A 25,501-nucleotide genomic window follows, 5' to 3' on the forward strand; every position below is an offset into this window, starting at 1 on the left:
ATAGTAAATGTGGTGAGTCTCATGATAAAATTCACAGTTGGCAACATGCAACTTTCAAACTGTTTCAGATGCTTTATTGCCAGGCTGAATAGTAGTCAATAATTATTATAATGTTAACTCCCATGCAGGTGCATAAAAGTAATGCTATTCACTGGAATGACAGACACTCTCATAGCATTTCCAAAAAGGGAAAGCAAGAGACCACTGTCCCTTGAAAGAATTAGAGCACACATGCTCACATGCACACTGAAAAGTACATGCAAAATAACTGGTAAAACAATAGTAATAGTCTGACAAGCTGAGGTTAGAGTCTAGACTGGCAGCCAGGATTCTTAGGTTCTATTCTTCCCTACATAACTGACTTGCTGTGTGATATTGAGCAAGTCTTTTAACCTCCTAGTCTAGCTACTTGGACAAAGATATGACAATACTTGCCTGCTTCACAGTAGTGCTGTGGGGGTTAATTGGTTCACTAATGTTTGTAAAGCACTTTGAGAACCTTGGATGAAAATGACATATGCTGTTAGTGCAATTCACCCATGGTACAGAGGGCCAGTGCAAGACCCTCCACATTCTTCAGGGGCACCTGGGCACAGCAGGTAAGCAGGTATACCTGAGCACCCATTAGACACTGAATCAAGGGTGTCATGCTGGTCCCACATAGGCTAACATACAAAGGGGACAGGCACATGGAGGATCTCTGGATTCAAATTTATGTAGCTCCAGTTGCTCAAAATCCCTTGCAAATGGAGTAGGGAGACTGAATGCTATTCCAGCCCATACACTGAAATTCCTTAGGCTGGAACAGAGGCTGCGGGGGAATCTGCCCCACACCTGGCCCAGTTTTCATTTCCCCACCTTCTCTGAAGTGTACCCTTATGTAGCCCAAGTACTCTGGCTTGCCTTATGTGGGTGCATGGTATTATTCCAAAGGCAAGGAAACTAAGTTAAAGGCTACTGCACTGTATGAAGTCTTCCCTCTGGGACTCTGGAAGCAATTGTTGATCTTGCATAGCTACCACAAGAACAGCAAGATTTGGAAAGAATATCTAAGTTAAAGATGACGGGGCAACCACAGCATTGACTGTACTTCTCTACAGTATATTTTGTGGATATCAGCCCATAACGTGGTGCTAACTGGGAGCAGGGACTTGTATGAGCTCCCATCTATTTTAATCTCAGTTTTAAGGTTTCATGTAGTTATTTAAAATACTGCAATATGAAATGCAATTAGATAATTGTTCTTTTCATGTTCATTGCTAAAGATAAGGGCTTCATGTTTCTCACTTAGATTGGTTGGAAAATTTCCATTAAAATGAAATGTCAAGAAAAAACAACAAAAAATATTTTAGCAAAGATTTCAGTGAACATTTCCCTCCATTTTCTGACCAGCTCTAGTGTCCCTGAAACATGAATTTTATTTTCCCTTGAATAGTTTTAAAAATGATCCTCTTCTATTGAATTCCTACTGCTTGGACATTTTAGTCCTTTAAGCAATGATACAGGTTATTATTGAAGCATAAATTCCAATAAGCATTTGGATCTTTTATTTTGTTCTAATCCACATTCTACAGCTTTCCTCATTTCATAACCCACATTTACTTCAGTCAGGTCTTTAGGAGCAGTATGTGTTGCAGAAGATAACTAACTAAACCAGCTCAAAGTCGTCTAGAAAATCATAAGAAAATAAAACACCATAGCAACGATATCTACTTTAAAGCTTGACCACCAATTCTTTATGTACCTGCAGCTGTTGCTACAGCTGTTAATAATGATGGACTTAATAATGACATGTAAATAATTGGTATTATGGTTACAGTTACCTGGGTCACATAAGGAAAGCAAGACAAAACAGAAACTTCAGTATTTCTAACAAGAACAAGACATTAATTTTTTGTCCTGCTCAGGTTTTCTTTTACAATGTTCCTAATGTTTTACACATTCATACTGCAAATCTTATGTGACTGTCAGTATCTACAGGTAACGTATTTCTAGGCTTTGGAAAATTCAAGGTCCATTACATAATGAATATATGAACAGACCTAAAGCTATGAGTTGTAAAAAAAGAAACTAAATATGATCTGAGCCAATATAGAGCAAATTCTACTAACAAATTCTGTCTCCAATATAGTGTCTACACTGTTGTTTTATTATTGACTGAATGTTTTTTATTTTCTAGTACAAAGTACAAAAAAAAAAAAATCTTGGTAGTAAGATCCTAGTAAATAATAGTGGAATAACTACCTCCTCATTACTGAGTGTTCGTAACAATGCAGTGAGAACATGAAATTTGCCATCTCAAAAGAATACTCTTTTCATGGAATGCTCCCTTAAGCAGCACATCCAGGGGGGCTAAAAATGAATATGCTTAAGATGATGACAGTGGTACTAAGCTTTCATGCCTGCCTATCTGTCTGCCTTCTATCTGACCCTAAATTAGGCCTCAGAAGGTATAGTTTTTAATACAGATACTGGGTACAATGTACCTTCTCACAATTAGTAGAAAGTGCTGTTTTGTAATTAAAGGGTGAAGTGGGGCATGATGAACATATGGAAAAGGAGACCCTTAATAAGCGATGGAGCCTTCAAAAGAAATTGCTAATTAGTATGCATTTGATGTGTACTATCCCAATTTTAAGACTTTGCCTTGAATAAATTGCTATGTTGGGTGTTCGAAGGAGTGGTGAGATTAGCATTTACAAAGGGGGCAATTTTCTGTCTTCTTGACTCTGTTAAATGGAGGAAATAACTTCCAAGACTGAAGCAGTAGTTAGCCCATCAATCATTCTCACAGCTGGAAACTGGGGATCCCAAATGCTGAGATGAGTTAATCCGTCAGTTAATAAGTTCATAGTGGCACCATATGGCGCTGGGCCACTCCACACTGGGACAAGGACAGAACTGTTTACACAGGCATGCTGCTTTCTCAGGTACCTCCCTGCTGACAGAACCCTTTGTTCTGAAGGATCAATTTACTTTGCACAGTAAATTGACTGAATTGATCAGTTCAGAGCATATAATTGTTGGCTAATCCTGTGGAATCATGTCCTATCCATATGGAAGGGACAAAGGGTGCTGACAGTGGTCTAGTTTCTTGCTCCATCTCTGAGGCTATTTTCTCTGGACATGATGGACACTGATTAAAGCTGCCAGTAGGTGGATACACAGCCTGTATTGACTTTAATTGACAGAGGTAATAGGAGGCCCAGCTTCCTCCAGCAAGGCAGTTTTATGTGTCTTTACTCTACTGCTATCATTACTTTTCTTTGGACAAAAAACACATAAAGGTTGATCCCATCAATTTAAATGCTGGATCACTTAACTCATATACCTGTCTTAATCATAAAGGGGCATGCTTTTACAAATCTCCAAATCAAACTAGTCAATCCATAGCTTCTTGTTTTAAATTAAGATACTACAAAAAACACATTAAACTACTTAAGCCCACAAAACCAAGGAAATTTAATATTATGGCAGAAATGTGGCATATGTCCAATAGTTAGGCATCTTATTCAGGTGGTTAAACCTACACCCAGTTGTATCTAGGTATTGCAGAACATATAACTTTTCAGCTTTAATTCTAAATGTCTTCACTTCTGTAAATCCCCCGAAACCCTTATTTTCAATACAGGATGTGTACATGAAGGATGTAGCTCACTTTGATTTGGGTTTCATTATTTTCCTTAGTACCACGTAGTGCAAGTGTAAAAGACATACAATTTAATTATATTATCATCTCTTGAGTCAGTAGTTTCTTTTCCATGACAGTGTGTCTAGAATTATTTCAGTTAAGGTTTTGATAGAAAATGGTACCATGCGTGAGAAAATGCCATTTACTTACCAAAAATGTTAAAATAATTACTTCAAAATACCAAAAGGTAAGTTGTTTGGAAACTGCTATGGTTCTTTAAATACAACATTGTTGTGGTGCTGTGTCATTCATCAACTTTACAAATTGTATTTGTTACGATATTTTGCCTTGTCTATGTATCTAGGTACTTGTCATTGTATAATCTGAGCATCTTCTCTCAATTATTCCTCATTACAGACCATAGATGCTGGATCCGGCCCCATAAAGGAACATTTCCGCGGGGGGAGGAATTTAACCAGTTTGAGCAAACATGGGTGAATGGTTAGGGAAAAATGAGAATTCATTCAAGGCTCATCTTTCAGGCCTTAGAATATAATTATGTTGTAAGTATTATTTTAATTATTTTGCATGCCTTTTTGATATGTACCCTATGCTCAATATATAGAAATATAAGATCTCCCTCCATTTTTTATGTTATTCAAGAAACTTTAAAGGTTTAAACGTCTCTGTCCAAATGTTAACTGCCTCAGTAAATGGCTAAAAGCTGCTTTTTATGCAGCCAAAATATTAATTCTTTTGCTTGTATCAGCAACTTATCTCCTCAAACGCAGATGTTCTTCCTTTTTAACTCAGTAGAGGGTTTAACTTCTAGCCCATTAACATTTTCACAAATTCCCAGCACTCTACACATTCTGGAATTGCAGCTCCAAAATGGTTTTGTCTCTATATCTGGGTTTTGTTTTGTCCCCTCCCCCAGGAATTGCCATCCTAAGAATTAAATGAAATATAACAAAGTCTGATGCAGAAAAAGAAAGAAAAAATGTTAGGAGTTTTCTTAATGTGCTCTCTGACTCCTAAAAAAAATGAATCAAAAAATGGAGGATCTAAAATTTTTAGCTGCACAATACAAACTTCAGAAACCATGACCAGAGGTGGAATATGGAAGAAGATACTTTGAAAAAAAGGATCCCATTTGGCTGGGCCCTTAGGATTTGGTTGTAATTTGCTTTAATTCCCTTCCACCAGTTACTAGCAGACCATACAGTATTAATGGGAAATTCCTGATAACAAATTCAGCCCCCTCAGCAGAGATGTACTGGAGGGAAATCTTATGGGCTTTCAGTAGCTTTTCATCAAAATTCTCCCAACAAATTGAAGGGAAAATTTAGTTCACCTCCTCTAAGTGTGTAGCTAAATCCCCAGTGTCAGAGATGGATCACCCCTAGAGCTCATAAAAATACTTCTCAGAAGCAATTTAGAATGAATGAGAGTGTTCCAATTGGCAGGTATCTTTTCAAAAAACCAGAGGAGGTACAGTACTCTCGGCTTCCAATTCAAATTGTACAGGTAACAGACTGTCCTACCGATATGCTGCAGTATTTCCCAAAATGGGAAGCGGGCTCCCTTTTGGATCCAGACTAGTTCACTTTGTCTGTTAAGTGGCAGCTCCTTCTTTGTTTTAGTTAGAAAGAGTTTTTGTTTTAAACTGGAAATAAACGAAGACCTTTCCCAGTCCCACATTGCTCCTCTCTGCAAAATATATTTCAGATTTTTAAGAACCCTAAAAAACTGGCATTTGGTATTTTCATGCCTACATGTTGCAGGCATTCTTATATTTTGCTAATAAGAAAGGGTATATCTGGATTTGCTGTTTTACATCTCATGCCAGCCAATGCCATGCCTGCCACGGCCATCTTCTAGTGTTGCATTTTCTTTGCTATCACATATCCCATGGCGCCACTGTGTTTGGCATCACCAGGATATGAGAGAAATATAGAACTCTGAGAGCTTGTTTTTTGCAAGAAGAGTGTAGCTGATTAATTCACCATACATGTTTGAAACTTCTAAATAAATTTGAGCAACTAGATAATACTGTGAATTCAAGTGGTATTACCTCCAAGAAAGGAGTTTAATGAGTAGATGAGTATGTTTTAATTTAGACCTACAATAGAGGTCTTTTGAAAGAATTCCCATTTCAAAGATAAACCGAATGTTCTTGGGCTCTAATTTATATGTTTACATTTTAAATGTGCTTAAATCTATTCTTGTTCAAATTTTAAAGTTAAGCAGGTGCTTTAGTGCTTTGCTGAGTCAGATCCTTAGAGGTCTATTCTGCATGGTACTGAACAATCTGGCTTTGATGCCTCAAGGTACTTAAGGATATAGTTAAATTTAAGCAGGAGCTTAAGTTGCATTGTGGTTACTCTTAGCTCTGGTCTACACTGGGGGGGGGGATCGATCTAAGTTATGCAACTTCAGCTAAGTGAATAACGTAGCTGAAGTCGACGTACTTAGATCGACTTACCGTGGTGTCTTCACTGCAGTGAATTGACTGATGCTGCTCCCCCGTCAACTCTGCCTGCACCTCTCTCGGTGGTGGAGTACAGGAGTCAATGGGAGAGCGCACAGGGGTCAATTTATCGTGTCTAGTCTAGTCTAGACGCAATAAATTGATCCCCACTGGATCGATCGCTGCCCGCTGATCCAGCAGGTAGTGAAGACATACTCTTAGTGATTGTTCTTCAGATGAACCCTGAATGTCCAAGTAATGGATCTTGTCCGTGGAGGAAACAAAGGATATTATCCCAAAGTGTATGACTACATCCTTTGAATCATAGTTCTGTAATGAAGTAGATTTCACCCTAACCTTTTACATATTTTGGGAAGGCTAGTTCTGTACACAGTTATTTGCAAAGGACAGAGAAAAATTAGGAAGTTCTTTGTGATTCAGCTCAAGCACCAGTGTGAGTGTGCAAGATGCACTGGAGTAAACTTTGACAACGTAGCTAGTAAAATAGTATCGTTTTCATCTTCAGAACAGAAGAGTGGATTTAAGAAATGCACCATTGTGTGGCTATGAAATAAGTAAAGAAAAAAATAATGACAAAATTCTACATAACGTGGCTCACAGCCACAGTCCATCTTTATTCATGCCATAAATACAAAAAGGCTGCCTGGCATGAATGAGATATTCTTGAATTTCCTATTGTTGAGTTGCTTGGTTTTTGGTTTAGTTTGCCCTAAAATCCTAATGTTAATTTTTTGTTTGGATTGTACTTGTTTTATAAGGGTAAACCTACTGGTATAAAAACCTTCAGATGAATTAATATATAAATTGCTCTGAGTGTAAAACATAAAAGGTAGCATTTTAAAAAAAGAATTAATTTATTATGTAGCCAAGAGTTAAGAAAGGCTTTTAGTCTAGTGGTAACTATGCTAGTAAGATCCATGCACTTTGAATGGTTTAAAAAAAATGTGAGCCTGATCTTCATCTGGTACAAATCAGCATTGTTCCATCTACTTCAGTTTACACCAGCTGAGGATCTGGCTGTGTATTAATTATCAGGAGACATGTTGTGAGCACAAGCAGTAATATTTTCTTTTCGACTTTGATATTAGGTATAGATTCATTTTCAAATTGCCAGAAAAAAAGTAGTCCATAATACAGCTCATCTTCACTTGCCCAATTTTTCACTTCTTAAAATCAAAAGCTTTTGATTTACAAAAGACCCAAAGCATCTTACAATAATAAACACACACCTACACATATATTTGCATTCCTAACTAAAATAAGGCCAAAACAACCCCCCTCCATTAAAACAAACTATAATATTCTACATCCTAGACATTGCAGCAGTATTATTATAAAATGTACTGATTGGACTATTACTTTAGAAAAATGTAGAACATTTGTATATATACGGTATTGGTTGGCTTGAGCTGAGATTCAGCTGAAAGCAAATTTTTATAGGTGAGTTACACAAACCTCTCAAAAGCAGGCTTTCTAATGGAAATGCCGACAAACGCTCATATAGAAGGACATGAAAATCATGGCTGTAACAAAATAATATGAACTTTGTTTTTTTTTCTGAAGGATGTGTGGTTTGGAAATTTATGGAGACATCACATGGGAACTACAACTTCTAGTGTATGGACTGGCAACTTGCACTGCTCTTGTTTGACCTAGATACAGCTTAAAAAGAATGTTGGGGCTGGGGAGGGAAATCTGCTGCACACTATTACTCTCGGACCATCAGCACTCCCTGTAACATTGCCAATAACAAATTCTCTGGATAATGTGTTTAATATAGCTCTCCCAAATGCGGAGGGAAAATGTATAAAGCTGTCCCTGGGTTTATTAAACTACACATACAACATGTGATAGGACAATTCTTTCTAAATTCAGAGAGTACTTCTGATGGTAATCTTAACAGCAGCATTAGTGGGTTCGGACAGACGGCAGCAATCCATTGCCTTCGGCGCAGATAAAACACTGATACACATTCTAATGGTTAAAGCAAACAGACTGATTCCACATTCTAGAATTTTTCTTCTTTTACAGTTGCAACTCACTGATCTATTCAAAATACTCTAGAAAGTAGCAGCATATTTTCCCTATCTGGAAGGCATTATTATTTATTATTTACTTGTGTAAATAATACACTGGCCAATTGTATGTGTGTCCACCTTTATCTGATTGATCTACTGCTGCCCCCGCCTAATGGATTTAGGGCTAGATTAATAAAGAAGCTTAGGCATGATGACATTCAGCATCATCACATCTAACTTTTAGGCACCTAGAAAATCATTGGGATTCTCAAAGCCTGAGTTCAGTACCTATGCTCCCTATGCAATGAATGGGGAGAGGCAGGTGCCTCAGAATGGGATTCACAAAGGCCAGCATGATAAGCAGCTCCTTGCCTAAAATAGCCAACAGGAGATGCCACGCCAAGTCTGTGTGGTAAGCCCTGCCCCTCTCAGAGATAGGTGCCAAGACCATGCTGCAGTGAAGTGCCTGCCCCTGCTTGGGATTCTTAGCTGCAAACCTCTCTTGGTGCTAGGTGCCTATGTCATATTAGCAATGGGAGGTGCGGGGGAGGGGGTTATGGTGGTGCCCACCTTACAACTTTTAGCTGAGTGGTTAGGGTACTCACCTGGGATATGGGAGACCCTCCCCCCATTCAAGTCCCCCCTCTAGCTGAGGGGGAACAGAGATTTGAAGGCGAAGTTGCCACCTCTCAGATGAGTGCTGTAATCACTGGCCTGAGGTGGTGTTCCCTCAGTACCTCCTTCTGAAGCTATTCCTCTGTGGATTATTACCAATATGTATATATATTGTCTCAGATGAGCTGGAATCCTGGGTCCCTCAGGTGAGTGCTCTGACCACTAGGCTACAGAGTTATGCTCATGTCTGTGCCCAAAGTGCTCTCTGGTCCGGTGATTCTTTCATTATTTATCCACAGTGGAACAACTTCAACAGGCGGTATTGAGGGAGCCCCATACCAGAATATTGCTGAGCCCAGTGGGCAGAGCACACACTGGCAGATTCCAGTTCAAATGCCCTTTTCATCCTCAAGTGGAGGGGGGGCGTGACGCAGGGGTCACTCACATGCTCTCGGTGAGTGGTCTAGGGCTAAAAGTTTTAAGGTGGGCTATCTTGTGTAAACTCATCTGTAGGGGCCTGATGTCTGAGCACGCTTACTATGATCAGGCCCTGCAAGTGATTTAGGAGGAAGACTACCTGTCTTCCCCTGGTTTGTGCATCATTCTGGGGCTAAGGTGTTCAAATGCCTGGCATGGGGCTGCAGTGTGCATGCTCAGAGACAGAAACATAGGTGCCTAGGCAACTTTTACAGCAAAAATATAGGCATCTGCAAGGGTTTAACAGCTGAGGGTGGGGTGTGGGGGGTGTTGTGAATCCCAGTGTGGCCTGATTCTGGGATTTAGTCACCTAAAGAGACAGGCACCTAAGATCTTTGGCAGATCTAGCACTTAGTGTTCAAATTCAAGTAGTAGAAGCCTATGCTTTAGAGAGAGAAGCCCCCAGGTTTAATCCCTGCTGATGACTGAGTCATATTACTGTAGTACCCAGGGCCACAATCAGAATCTATATTCTTACAAATATTCAGTAAGAGACAGTCCCTGTTTCAAGGAGTTAAATATATATTTTGGTCATAAAACTTTAAAATTTAAAATGTAAAAATGAGAACATAACGAAACATCATCAGAGAGAAAAATAGAGGAACCAATTCTGGGCTGTGCTCCAGCTACTTTGCATGGCTGCTGGTGCAAACCAAACTTAAGCCTGGTGAACCCAACCTCCAAAGTGTTTCTCCTGCATAGACTGTTCCTTGTGTATATTCCTTCACCTCACCCCCAGCTCCTGTCATAAGGGGCATGACCAGTCGAAAGAAGCCCTGGCTAAAGCTCATCTGAGATCCTGGCTGCTAAAGCAGCTTATTTAAATCTGAAAGTCTAAACAATTTAATACTGAGAGAGTTTATGCCAGAAAAAGCCTGTCACGTAATGTCTCATGGCAGACTGCACTCTCAAATCTTCCTTTATAAAATACTGCAATATTTTCTTACCTTTGTTAAAGTCCTTGGAAGAGAATGATCTTGTAGGAAATGTCTGACTTTATTCAAAATATGGTTGTCATGCAAAGTCTAGGACGGTAATGTTGTGAAGGAGCAAAGGGAGCAACATTCTCTGATCGATTCACTCTATCTTTGGAAGGTACCTGAATGTCAATTTCCAGCTTAGTATGCATATAATACTTAGAACTGGAATCTATATGCATTCCCGCAATAAAAGGTGACTCTCTTCTTTCTGTACAGCCAAAGGGTCACAGTCGTAAGGAACTAGAGTGGAAGCAGAATGCTTCCTCCAAAACCTGAAGGAAATAATTTGTCAGTAAAACTATTAAGAAAATGAGTCTCTTCTGCCCTTTTGTTTGCTCACCCTAATTTTCAAAAGCAGGGCTCTTCTTGTAAGAATAAACTCCATTGATAGCAATACCCCTTATCTGCTGGAGTCTCCGACTCTGAAAAAGCAGAAAGGTTGCATAAACAATAGACCTATATGATCTGTAGTGTCCTCAATGGATTGTCTAATCCAATTTCTCTGTTTCCCATATTTTTAGATTTACAAATGTTTCTTAGGAACCTTCTAAAGCAATGCTCCTATATTAATGCATAATTTACAGACAATAACTCACAGGCTGCTTACTGCAGATCTGTAGGGCAAATTCTGCTCTTACTTATATCAATATAAAATCACAGTAATTCCCATTGACTTCAGTACTTCAATTGCTTTCAGTTGTGCTGATGTGAAAAATTTGAGGAACTTCAGTGATTGCAATGGAGTTACTCCAGTGTAACTGAGAGCAATGGAAACACTCAGATCAAAGGAGTTACTTCAGTTACACTGGTATAACAGAGCCGCCAGGATATACACCAGCTGAGGATCTGGCCCTATGTGCTTATATGATGTCTGTTATCACCTCTATTGAGGTCACTGAGATTTTTGCCTGAAAACAGAATAGTGCCCTATGTAGGTAAGGTGTTATTTTAATTCTCTGTGTGCTTTTGTCATTGACACACAGACAGACACACTCTGATTATTGCTTGTAAGAACTTCGCTTTCAGAATTGGATCATTCCCACTTTTCCCCGTGGAGATTTGAAAATACAAAATGTATTGTACCATTTTGATAAGCTCCAAGGAACCGTCCAGTTTGCATAGTACATAGCAACAAGTGACCTGTTAAATGATGACAAATCCTTTAGCTTCTGGCTTTAGACCTTTGACCTCTTGACATTAGGCTGTATCCAGGGAGCAGTCTTGAGAGAAGAATGCAATAAACTGCTTGTAATCTAGTGGTCTCAAAAGAAATTACATCAAAACCAGCTGCTACACCTCTAGTCATTAAAGACTGACAACTTGTTAACTAAAATAGGGCCATTATATTGTGAAAGGCTTGTTTTTGCAGTAGCTAAAGACCCATCTCTTTCCCCCTTTCAGAAACCCCAGCAAATGCCATTGCAAGTAAACATGTCCATTTACCATTTAAAGGTATGTAAGTGAACTGTGGTTGACTGCAGCATCACCTTTTGATTTTTGATATGTTGAGTTGTGCTAATTAATCTGCTAAGAACTTCGTGATCTCTACAGAAATACTGTGATTACTCACACTGTGTGAGTATTTCCAATTGCATCTGAATTGATATCTAGTACTATTCGCTTGGATTTTGAAGCAATGCAGGATTGCAAGATTTCGATTGTTTTTTCTTTTTCTTTTAAAATCAGTAGAAGTAGATGTGAGGGTTTTATCATGAAATAGAATCTACATTTGCTATTTGGATGCTTCTTTGTGCTAGAACTTGCTAAAGATTTGAACCAGAAGCTGCAGCAGACTGTACCTGACAATGGATATGCCAAAGCTTTGCTGTGGGACACTTAAAATACAACATACATCTTTCTAGGGAGTCCATCCATCCACACAAGCATTTGAAATACAGCAAACATCACTACTAGGCTTAAGGGAGGAAGCTGAAAGTAGGTGCATGGAGAGCACATCAATGGTTAAAAAACATGTGATGAATACATTTTGCTAAGTGCCTCTTAGGAACACAGCCGGTACAAAGGCAACAGTGCTGAGCGCATCCACAGAAGCAACTGGAATTGCCACCAGCTGGGAAATATATCACTTGAGAAAGGAGAGGAAAAGAGCAATGACAACAACCATTAACGTTGCACCAAATTGGGAGTCAATGATATCAGAACTAATTATCTACAGCCCAGCTCACCAATGGCATAGGTAAAAAGGAGGAAAGCTGAGGAAAGGCAAGAAGGTTAAGTCTTCATGGTAGTCAATAATAGTTGGCTGGAGGGACCCTTCTATACTCTACTCTTATTAAGGTGTTCCCGAATATGACCACTATCTATATTTTGGTTCCCAGCTATACCAAAGGTAAAATCCTAGCCCCGTTGAAGTCAATGGGAGTTTTGCCATTGACTTTAAGGGGGCTGGGATTTTACCTCAAGTCTTATTAAGATGTAATCATAATAATGATTAATACCTCTTTAGTTCATGCAGATGTTCAGCTTCCAAATGGATGTTGTGAAAAGAGGAAATGTATGTTTCCTGCTGATGCAGGTAAGAAATGTATAAAAACTGAGGGTACCTAATAAGATGAGGCAAAAATATTGAGCTACTATGAAGTCACACCTGAAAAGCAGGTGAGATTTTCTGGAAGTCTGTTTGCCCCTGTGTATTAAGGAAAATTGGTCTCATGGAAAATGCTTGCAGGGATTGAGTGTGAAAGTCACTAAGCATGTGTGTAGGTGGAAGACATGCAAGACAGGGAAGGTGGCAAAACAGCAGAGAAAATTATCAGCTGTTAAATTGGAGTCCCAGCTGCAAAACACCCAACCACTGGTTGTCAAAAAATAAGGTAGTGTTATTATGCAAGTTAATACTTTAATATTGCACTAGCTCAAGGTGGAGGGAACTTTACAGTGACTGTACATAGGAGTAAGAGTTTTTTCAGAGAAGCATTTTTCTGTTGTAGATTTGTTCAGCATTTGTCCTAGGAACTGCTTATGCTTATGTTCATATGCGGCCACTTGAGATCTATTTTACCCTCATGCTACTCTCAAAATTTCCTATGGACCAGTGACATGATGAGCAGTTCAGACCTTCCAATACTCTTATGAGTCACTACTCCAGAGGGGATGGAACAGACGAATAGCCATTGTTTGGTTGTTTAAAGCACACCTCTGCCCCGATATAACACTGTCCTTGGGAGCCAAAAAATCTTACTACATTATAGGTGAAACTGTGTTATATTGAACTTGCTTTGATCCGCCGGAGTGCGCAGCCCCAGAGTGCTGCTTTACCACGTTATATCTGAATTCAAATTATATCGGGTCGCGTTATATCAGGGTAGAGGTGTATCAAGTTGTTTTTCTCAATATTTTCCCATGTTACTTAGCAAAAGAAAATAAGATAATATGTTCAATTATTCTATAAAAACCCCTTACTTTCTGAAAAGCTCCATAACGATTCATTTGGATGAGTGTTCATCTGCCAAATAGGCTTTTATTTGAGATACTGCAGAATACTATTTTGTCACATACCCTGTTCAATATGTATGTGACAAGGACAGAGAGGTGGTCTAGTTGTTCATGTCCCTACATGTGGGAGTCTGTTTCATTGCACTTGTTTGGTGCCATTGATCAACTTAGCCAATGACCTGGGTAACACTGAGGTAGCTAAGACTTAAGGCTTGGCTACCTGGGGAAGCTGTTGCAAAATAATCAGGGGGTATGAATTTAACAATAGCTATTCTACATTAATTCCCTGTGTGGACACTCTTATTTCTCACTGAATGCCTTTTTGCAATTTAGCTAAATCTACTTCCTATAGCAATAGCTATTTCCCTGTGAAGGCAGGCCCTTAATCACATGAGACTGCTGGTAGATAGGGACAAACAATTGAAGAAATGGCACAGATTGTTTCAATTGAGGGAGCTTGCTCCTTTTTACCTACAGAGATCTGGTTCTTATGTTATATCTTGGGGATTATATTCAGATAGCCAGAAAGTTACAATGGCAAAGTGCTTCTTGACCAGAAAAGTGCTTCACAGAAAGTTTCAACTATTGCTTCTGCTGCAGTCCTCGCCACAGCAATCCACATCCCTGTCACCTCACGAATGGATTGCTGCAAACGTGCACTATGTGGGACTGCACATTAAAAACACTTGGAACTTTAGTGGGTGTAAAACATGGCTGCCCACCTGCTGTGTGATGGTTCTCACAGGGAACCAAGATCTACACTAGATCATATCCATGAGAAACTGAAGGGGCTGGTTTTAACATACAAAGCCTTACATGGTTTAAGCCACGGTTATCTGAGACCACTTCATTCCTTGTGTGATATCATGTCAGTTCAGATCAGCTGAAGTGCTCAAGATAATGCTCCCTGGTGTAGACATGAAGAGGTTGGAGACAGGGCCTTTTCAGGAAGAGGTCCTTGATTTTGAGCTTACTATGCCCAACATGTGGAAAGGAGGACTCTCTATTTTAGTGGAGCAAATCCCTGTGTAGTCCATAAACAAATGATCTGAAAGGAAAGCACTACACTAAGGCTCCCCAATGTCGAGGAATTGTCATCGCAATCCTTGGGCCACTTTGCATGGCGACACACTTCTGTAACCATTTATAAAAGAAACACACTGGCACAGATATCTAATTTATCTATCTATACACAATCACGAACACTTTCTTAAAGTCCTTTTTTCTGTTGGGGAGAGGGAGAAATAAGAGAAACCAAACCAACACAAAGTACAAGGATGGGGGTCATCCGAGAATCTTCTCTTTGTTTGCAGCGTTGCTCCTAGCAGAGAAATATGCTGTCATTCCTTGCCTGTTGCTCCCTGACATTATTACCCATATATGTTACGCCAACATTCCTTCCCAATTACTCCTAAGCTGCCACTCCCCAAACCATAAAGGCACACATGCTCCTTTGGTTTGGATGGGTTATTCTTTTTACTTTGTTCTTAAAGAGGATAAAAATATTAAGTCACCTACTCTGACAATGTAAATTCACTCTAGACTGAGGTGAATGTGACCCTAAAATTCCTTAAAAATAAAAATTATTTTAAATCAGATTACTTCCTGATGGGAATTTTGTAGGATTTTCTGCCTCATCATGAAGGGGGTGGACTTTCCTTTCCTTACTGTGGAATATTAAATAAAAAAAACTATAAGCAGAGGGTTTTAGTCTCTGGAGCCACATACTGAGGGAGGTACTATCTCCTTAAATGTACAGGAGGCCAAATGTTACGTTCCTTCTTGAAGAAAACCACGATTTGAGGACTTCAGTAACTCAGACATAGGTTAGGGGTTTGTCACAGGAGTGGGTGGGTGAGATTCTGTGGCCTGCATTGTGCAGGAGGTCAGACTAGATGATCATAATGGTCCCTTCTGACCTTAAAGTCTATGAGTCTATAAAAACCAAAGCAGCTTGAAGTCAAGTGGAATTAGGTTCATAAGAGACTTTGTTGGATTGGACTCTTGGGGTTAATCCTTAAAATTACTTTGGAAAAATTTGCTTGTGAAACCCTGTGAACTAAATGATATTCTCACCTCTGACTTTTCTTTTATGTATTAATTTTGTATTTATTAATACCTATGTGCCAGTTTATTTCCTGGGATGAAGGATGCTCTCTAGTTGTCTATGAACATATGTGTATAAAAAAACAGATTTCCGTAGTCTACATGCTATGGACTAATTTTGCACAGCAATGGCAGTAAAGGGAGGTGCATTTCTCATCTTAAAGGAACGGGCACAAAGACTGGCATTGTTAGATGTCATTACTAACTGAAATCCTTGTATTTCAGTGTTGCACTTCAGATTAGAGCAGCCTCATAGATGTCAGTTTACACAACCACTTAAACCAATTTTACCTAACACCCAGCCAAAGAATAGGCCCTATGTCAATTTTTGCACATTATAATTATACCTCTTTTGGAATTTACACATCAGTTCACAGAGTCAGCCAGCACAGGTGCAACTACATCTGTGCAAGAGAAGAATCATTTCAAGAGTGCAGAGTGGGTGGCGTCCAACTTTACACAGGGGCTGCTGTTTACTATATATTTGATACAACCATAGAGAATTGAACCCTCTGTGAGCAAAGCATGACCTAATGCTAGCCAATGCTCTCAACGTTTTGATTTCACTAATAAATTCATCCTGTGTCTAATGCTCATTTAAACTAAGGGCCCATTACACCACTGTGACAGGATAAAAGAGCCTTAAAGTGTGTACAAATAAAGCCCTTTGCCCGTTCTAGTAGTGTAAATGAGAATCAGGCTTTAAAATAAAGAATTTGAATGGAGTTTTAAAATGCTTTCCTTTATATTTCTGAAGTGAGTTGTTTTGTTTTGTTTCAGTTTAGATGGCTACCTTTTATTCGTTAGGATTTCAGCTGCACATGAACTCAGACTCTGGGCAGCTTTTTTACTTACCATATTGTGTTTTGTGAAACCTTGGCATAGCCCTCTGTTGCTCTATGAAGATTTATTTTATAGACTGAAATGTATGTTTTAGGGACCAGTGATGTAGAAACTGACAGCCTTCAGGGTGTAGTCATCTTTGTCTGAGTCACTTGTAAACTGCTGCAACCAAATGACAGTTTACCAGCATGCAAAGCCATTAGAAATGCACAACTGACTGTGAATGTATTGGAACAACATATCTGATCTCATTTGTTGTTTGTTGTACATGCTTAAGTTTATCAATCAAAGCCTACAAGCAGGAAGCAAAATACAGTTATCTGATTGAAATCAGACTTCAGTCCTCTGTCCAATACAACAAATAATAAAGTGTAGATACTATCTCATATAATCTAAATTATAAAGCCTGCACACCAGCTGTTAAAACCTGAGCACTGCACAGTGGTTAGCAGGCTACCTCTCAAGGCAAACTAGAGAGAAATATAACTGCAGCTACATATATATATAGAGAGAGAGAAATGTAAATATTATATGTAGATTATATACAGAGGGTCTGACTCTTTTCTTGCTTACATTAGTTTTACACCAGTATAACTTCATTAAAGTCAAAAGAGCTACTATGGATTCACAGGACTGTGAAAGAAGAATCAGACCCTGAATCTACAAACTCTGTACATAATAGGTTTCATTCTTGAGTGAACAGGTTTTGAAAAACCAAGTCTCCTCTGCTCTCCTGTGTCTTTTATTTGAAAGTGCCTCACAATATGCTGGAATATATCCACTAAATAATTTCTTTAACTAAGTAGCTGAGTTCGGGAATATCTGAGAACTTGTTAGAAGTCACAGCTGGGTAAAACCTGCTGATTTTTTTTTTTTTATTGGTTCAATCAAAATCTTACTGAAGTCAACAGAAAAATTTCCATTGAGTTTTATGGAGGATGAACTTGGTCCTAAGCAGTTTTAGTATTCTTTTAAAAGAAAGCCTGGAAACCTACAGGTTTGTAAAATAGTTTGTGTTTTGTTTATATTTAATATAGCCATGGTTCATATTTGGCATAAACCATTTCACCTATTATACACTCTCTATTCTGTCTCAATGGTGGTGTTAATATTGACTAATGCGATAGTTTCCATTTTCTTGCTGCATTTAATCTACTCATCAATTTTCCATTAAATTTTTAATTCTTTTTATAGCCTGCTTCACACAGCCTTTATACATTTTTTCCACACTAAAATAAACTTGATTTGCCTGCCATAAAGAGTTATCCGCAGTTGTTAAATGATTACTAGGTGGCATGTTTTGTTGCATTTACTTAAAAATAAAAAAGCAAATTTTTAGAAATGCTTTTGTCAGAAATGTGAACACCACCTCCATAGCTTTCATCTACTGTTTTGACAGCTCACTGAATACTCTCACAACTTTTCCTATATGGTAATATCTCCCATTAATTAATACCTTTTCTCTGCTCCCAGTTTTGATAGATTTGCAGGAATCGTTAACACAACACTCACAATGACAATTGTTTGGATATGTTTTGTCCATGTGCGTAAAGATCTTGAATAGTAAATGTTGTCTACATAGGAAATTAATGTGAATATTGGAAGAGAAATGAATGTTGTTAAAGTTTTGTTGTAGAAAGAAACAGTCCTGGTTTACATTTCATTATTATTTCTCCAGCTTTGTAGAAAATTTTGGTGAAACATTTTTTTTCTTTGCATGAATCAGCTAAGATAGTAGAATATTCATGCTTGTAGTTTTTATGAATCCAGAGAAGCAGTTTCACTAATTTGCTTCTCACACTCTTATGTTGGGTTGTCTATGGAAAGAACCCCCACAAACAAATTTTAGGTGTCAGCAGTATTTTTCTAGGAGACATGTACAGTATGTGTGCTTGCAAGATACTGAAAATAAATAGTGAGAGGGAAATCCTACCCCTAGTGATGTCAGTGGAAAAACTTCCATTACCTTCAATGGTCAATGGGAGGTGATGTGGGTCCTATATGCATTTCTGCTTCCCTACTGCCACCTCTGTGATATTTATCAACAGGGGATTGCAAAAGTGCACCAAACTGGCAAAATAATTCAAGGCTGAAATCTGCAGTGAAGCAAGTTGTGGCTAGAGCTTGGAAAGGACAAGCTTCTAACTTTATCATTTCATCTCCAAACAACACATATGTGGGAAGCAGCTACTCATCCATCTTAACGAGGTGTCCAGAACTGAACAAATAATCTTTTCAAATGATCAAATTGTAAATGTAAGTAATATGCATGTTCTCAAACACAATTGGTAATTTGCATATGAAAATCAGTTAATTTCACACCCAAATGTGTGCTTCTGCAGGCAATTACTGATTGATGCATGTAAACGAGGATTTTGTGCACTAAGGGCTTGTCTACACCGGCAATTTACAGTGCTGAAACTTTTTCGCTCAGGGGTGTGAAAAAACACCGTCCTGAGTGCAGAAAGTTTCAGTGCTGTAAAGCACCAGTGTAGACGGTGCACCAGCACTGGGAGCCATGCCCCTCATGGAGGTGGGTTTTTTAAAGTGCTGGGAGAGCTCTCTCCCAGCGCTGCGCCGCAACCACACAAGGCACGTTAAAGCGCTTTAGCGTTGCCAGTGTAGACTAGCCCTCAGAGGGTGAAGCCCTTAGTTCTGTGGGCACAACTAAGACACACATGAAAATTTTGCCTTAAAATTTTAAGACTGTTCTCTTGCTTCTCTCCAAAATAAACCTGCCCCTTCTGATGTCACCCTCTGAGGTATGTCCCAATTCCTTGCTCCACCACTGATTTCCTGTGTGACCTTGGGAAAATCACTTAGGCCTTGTGTACACAGAGGAAATTCAGAGGAATAGCTATTATTATTATTTGGATAATCATTGGGCATACAAGCCCAGTCCTGGACCAGGATCATGTTGTGCTAAGCTATTCTGGAATAATGTAGCTATTGCAGAATAACTGCCCAATATGGACACTCTATTCTGAAACACAAAAGTTATTTTCTACTGATTACCTGAAGTCTGACTATGTGTCAGTTGGCTGGGGAAAGAGAGAGTAAGAGCTATGTCCTGTGTATACTACACATAGAAGATGAGCACTCTGGGCCTGATCCAATGTCCACTAAAGTCAATGGAAAGATTCCTACTGACTTCAATGGGTTCTGGATCAGGTCCTATATGAGGAAACCTAAAAATATAAAGTGATGCAAACAGTGTGAATGTGTGATGTATGGAAGAGAGCATAACTATCCCCTAATGAAAAAAAGTAGAAGACATGCTATTAAATTTGACTTCTAGCATTATTATTTTAAGCAACAAAATGTCGTACCAATAGCCCATGTCTTCTGCCACTCGAACCCAGAGAAGAATGAATCTAGCCAGTAAATATATTACACGCTTACCTAGAAAAAATGAATGGAATGACAAAGAAATAATATGTGCCATAGGGGCATCATGTCAGAGGTACCAAAAGTAACATTTCTAGGAATGATATCATAGCATCAATAAATACTTTCCTTCTCTCATAGATACTGGATAGTGCTTTCTCCCATCCCACCCCTCATGCTTGGGAGAAGCTCCCCATAAACATCTGCAATCTAACAATGTATCCTCCTTTAAAACCCTCCTTTAAACTCTCCTTTGCCTACAAAAATATTGACTATGGTTAGGCTGCTGGTGTGCTGAAACCACTGCCTCTCATGCTGACCAATACGGTCTCATTGAGTACATCTACACTGGAATAAAAGACGCACAGCATGGCTATCACCAGGATCAGCTGACTCAGGCTCACGGTACTCAGGCTGTGTAGACATTCAGGCTCAGACTAGAGGCCAGGCTCTGGGACTCTCCCCCTTCACAGGGTCCCAGAGCTCAGGTCCAGCCCAAACACCTACATAGCAATTTTACAGCCCTGCAACCCGAGCCCTGTAAGCCTGAGTCAGCTGACCCGGGACAGCTGTGGGTGTTTAATTGCTGTGTAGATGTACTGTAAGTTTCCTTGCACTCTCCCATCTGTCTGTATGTATCCATCTGTTTGTATGTATCCATCTGTTGTTTCTTGTCTTATACTTACATTGAAACCTCTTTGAGGCAGGGACAATCTTTTTGTTCTGTGTTTGTACCGGACCTAGCACAAGGGGGTCCTAGGTAATGATTAGAACTCCTAGGCACTATGATAATACACATAATAAATAATAATAATAATACTGGTGGCTATGCCAATGGAGTATTGCCATTTAGAATAATGTACACGATTTTCAACTAACACCAGGAAATAATGCAGAAGTGAATGTCCCAAGCAGTATTTGCCCATATTTACCTTGCATTTGTCACTGTTTTTCAGCAAAAACTAAGTTGTGCGCAAATAATTCAGACTGATTATGTGTTACCACATCGGAAACCTGCCATTCCTGGTGAGAAACTGTAGGTGTTGCTGAAGCTGCATAGTTGGGAAGGAGAGGCAGGTGACCTAAAGGTCCCTTAAATTTATTGCTTAATATTTTTTAGTCCCATCTCAGATATCCTCTGTTTTCCTTCTTGGATGATCTACTTCAGAATGTATTTGTATTTGATGCATTCCTCAGTTGTTTGGGTTTTTTAAAGTAAATTCCCCAGAAAACCAGCATAAGTGGATTTTAACTTGCTAGTGAAGCATGCCCTAAGAGAAACTGTGTAAGGTAGTGAACAGTCTGCAAGAGCTATGGATTATCTTTAAATTGAGAAAAGAAAGATCTGTAGAAAGTTTATTGTGTTCCAGGGGACTTGAGAGTAAATGAAAGTGAGTCTCTTTATTACACTTTAAAAGGAAGTTGGTTAAAGAGACAATACTCTAAAGACAATACTTGAAGTTTAGCCTTCAAGTTCATCACTTTTTTTCCTACTGACCAATTCTCTGAGCACAATCTGTTTCCAGTCTTTTTGTCATCAGAGTGAAAAGGTCAGCGCCCTTTGACATGGCATGAGCCACTGAGTGAATCAAGGGAAACGACACCACCAGAAAGAAAGACAGAGAACAGAACTGTGCTTAAAACAACTTCAGAATTGCATCAACCTCCAAGCAAAGGAAGTTGTTCAGAGGTCCCCAGGAGTAAGGACATTGTTTAGCCCCTTGGTTTCCTTTGAACTATTGGATGCCTACTATCTTTAAGAACTTTGTACTGATATGTCCACACACCCTGTTGAGGCATTTCAAGTTAGGATATCACTCTGATGAAGCATCGTTAGAATAGTCTAAAAATAGGGGTGTCAACAATAACACTAAGAGAATGGAAAAGTTCCATCAGTCTAACACAGATGAAAAAAGAGACTTACACTTACCACAATGGGAGAAAACACAGCATGAAACATGAAAAAAGTTGGTATTTTCTAGACATATCTAGTGAAAGAATGACTATAATCTAGCTCCTTTATACTAATATAGCCTTACTCAGGGATTGGCAACCTTTGGCATGTCAGGGAAATCCGCTGGCAGGTCGGACGATCACAGCTCCCACTGGCCAATAGGGGCTGCGGTGGGCGGCGGCCAACACATCCCTCGGCCCGCACCGCTTCCCACCGCAACCCCCATTGGCCTGGACCGGCAAACCGCGGCCAGTGGGAGCTGCAATTGGCCGAACCTGTGGCCACTGCAGGTAAACAAACTATCCCGGCCCGCCAACGGATTTCTCTGGCGGGCCGCATGCCAAAGGTTGCCGATCCCTGGCCTTACTCATCAAAACAGACTAAAAGCACTTCCCTCCAAAGCATAGTTTACTATGAGGTAACATATTTGTAACTTAAGGCAGATATACACTTAAAATGCTGCACCAGCACAGCTGCACCACTGTAGCACTTAAGTGAAAATGCTCTTACACCGACAGGAGAGCTTCTCCCATCTCCCACCTCCCTGAGAGGCAGTAGCTATGACAGCGGGAGAAGCTCTCCTGTCAACACAGCACTGTCTACACAGGGGGTTAGGTCAGTATAATAACATCACTCAGGGATATGGACTTTTCATACCCCTAAGCAATGTAGTTACACCGATATAGATCTGTACTGTAGACCTGGCCTTAGATAAGAATTATATTAGCAATATGAAGCAAAATTAGATGTATGCTCTTCCCTAGCTTTCTCCTTTCTGTATGTGAAGTTGCTTATTAATTTATTCTACTAGGACACAGGTTATTATAGGGAGGAAGTGAATGGGATGTTAAGCAAGGGAAAGGCTAAATATTTCAACATGTATCTCTGATGGGAAAACTTGTTGACAATGACCCATTTTTCAGCATCAAGGTTCTCCAAGCAGAGTTGTTGGTTTTTCCATTCAATCAATGCAGTGGGTGAGTTACTGTGCAGCTCATCTCTCCCCTCCAACCCTCCTCATCCCACCCCATTCCCAAAGGATGATGAACTCTGTTGGATTCTAGAAATCTGGAGACTAATACTGACCTACCATTGTACCAGGCCTGGTGTGGCATTACAAACACTTGTGGTGTATGTTCATGGATGCTATGGGCTCTATACGCCACCTCCGCTTGCATTACTCTCCCAGATTACCATTATTTACTAATAGGCTGAAACAAATGCAGTGTGAAGGAAAGAGGACCGGATCTTTCCTGGCCTAAGCAAGTTCAACTCTTATGCCAGGAATGCATCTGGCTAATGAACAAGAGCATCGGTGAGAGAGGTCCAGTGCTAAAGCCTTTGGATTGCATCATAGACAGTTTGCCAAACCAAGGCCTTATCTGCAGTGAAAACTAAAAGGTCATTCTTTTCCTTCACCAAAGTACCTTATCTACAAAGTCACAAGCAGACTATGCCAGGTGGTGAACCATCTGACTAACCCAGAATGATTTCATCATAGTTAAGAAGAGTGGAATGTTTTGTGATACAAGGAGTTGTCAATCAGTTTTGCAACTAAACATTTTGCAAAGGTTTCAAGGTTGTCTCTCTGGTGCTATGGAAGGAGTGTCAAAGCAGGAGGAAGAAAATACACCATTTTCCCAGATTGAGTTTCATTTATTTACAGAACCAATGCTTCAAAATGCCATAAGAGAGGTCCACTTGACCTTCTGTGAGATGGACCATTGCTCTGGCCTTCATGGGTGGTGGAATTCCTAGGGCCTGAACTGATGGGCACCATTAATATCTATGTTGTGGGGGGGAGGGTAGTTGTTATCAATGCCTAAACATGCTGTGGTCCAGCCCTTGATAACAAAAAATAATTTAACATTAATGATCTCAATAGTTACCTCCCTTTTCCATGGAAGGTCAGTGAAAAGATGGTTCAACTATAATGCACAGCTCAGAAGAATATTACAATTCTATATCTGCAGAGCTTCACTCTATTTCACCACATGCATCTCTGGATATCTACCTCTGTTGGAGAAATTATGGGGACAAAGGCAATTCAGCATTTATTAACTGACACTGTCCAGTGGTTCAAGTCCTGACAGAGGTGGTTTGTGATTTATCCACTCTGCCTGTGTCCCAATCACCTTTCAACCCCCCCGATTTAATTCACTTTGAGATTGAGATAAATGAGCTTTTCTAGTTTTTAGGTGTTTAAGTAATTACTACACTGCTTCCTTTTTCACAGTTAAAAACAAAATACAAAACAAATCTCTCATGATGATGCACAAGGCTGCTGGAACTATGACAATGGAGAGAGACGGATTCACCCAAGCTGGATCAGGGAATTGTTTATTATATCTGATTGCACCAGCTGACCCTCTTCTCTAGCAGGGAGGAATCACCTGGAAGGACAGAAGGTTGTACTGCCACCTGACTTTCTGTGGGATACTTCGGTGTGTGGAGAGGGAATCAGCTTCTCGGCTCTCTGTGAGCTGAGGGGTGAAAACATTATCAACTTGTGGCCTCAAATGTCTAGATTTTTCATGGAGAAAAAAGCTTGTTTCACCTTACTTTTTGTTTGTTTCTGAATTTTAAAATAATTTAAATGTTTTTCTTTGGTAGATTACCAATGAAGAACTTCACAGAAGAAATGTAGTATAAAGAAGAATTTGACTAGAAGATGGCTGACGGGATGAAGTAGGAAACTGTTCCAAGCAAAAGAGGTAGCATGGAAGAAGCATGAAGAAAAGACTGGAGAGGGGTATATGCAGATAATATTCAATGCCTATAATAAGTCTTGATGATTGTATGTCATATTTTAATATTACTTTTATTATCCCTGATTTATTACAATAAAAAGTGACTTTTTAAAAAAATTAAAAATAGGCAAATGAGAATGTGGAGACTTTTCCTATTTTAATGACACTGTTACACAATGTCTTGAGTGGGGGGAGAGTTTCTTGTGAGTATGTTTTTAGTGTAAGAAGAAGAGGCTGTAGTGTTGTTGGTTTTCTGAAGTAGCCTCCTTGGGCAGTTATGGCAAGCAGCAAGGATGTTTGTTCTCTGCCTGAATCTCTAACTAGAGTTAATCCTTGAAGCACAGTTGTTCCCTGGGAGCAGGGTGTTGGACTGAGGTTCTTGAAAGAGGGGATTGCCTGCATATTGTTGTGACTGCCTGTGTTCTAGAACTGGTGTATCTATGTAAATAAAACAAGTTGAACTAAGAATACATCAGATTCTATGTCACTGATTTCTCCTTCAAGAGGGAACCATTCTGCAAGGCTCCAAAATCTGCTACAGCATGGCAGAGGGGTGACATTATCTGTCCATCTATCTACATATAATGTACTTATCACCATGACATTGGAGTGCCTAGCTGAGTTCTAGCAGATTATAATGGTGTTAGCAGATTTTTTAATATAGCTCGTGTGTGGGGACTGAAATTTTAGAGTCTAGACACTCCTTTTAAGGCTTTCCAAAGTTTTAACTAAGAGATTTAATACTTATATTTCTGCTATTCCTAAGAACATACTCTATGTGCAAGTGTGCAAA

General features: G+C 39.5%; 1 long non-coding RNA gene across 1 annotated transcript in view; it reads left to right on the forward strand.

The window, feature by feature from the left end:
- LOC117879593 overlaps positions 1 to 25,173 on the forward strand; it is a 156,300-nt gene extending 131,127 nt beyond the window's left edge. The window contains exons 2-3 of the long non-coding RNA XR_004646314.1: positions 4,049 to 4,194; positions 24,572 to 25,173. This is a non-coding gene — a long non-coding RNA (uncharacterized LOC117879593). The remainder of the gene's footprint in view (positions 1 to 4,048; positions 4,195 to 24,571) is intronic.
- Positions 25,174 to 25,501: the final 328 nt, after the last annotated feature.

The sequence above is a fragment of the Trachemys scripta genome, chromosome 6, assembly GCF_013100865.1.
Source record: "Trachemys scripta elegans isolate TJP31775 chromosome 6, CAS_Tse_1.0, whole genome shotgun sequence".
NCBI lineage: Eukaryota > Metazoa > Chordata > Testudines > Emydidae > Trachemys > Trachemys scripta.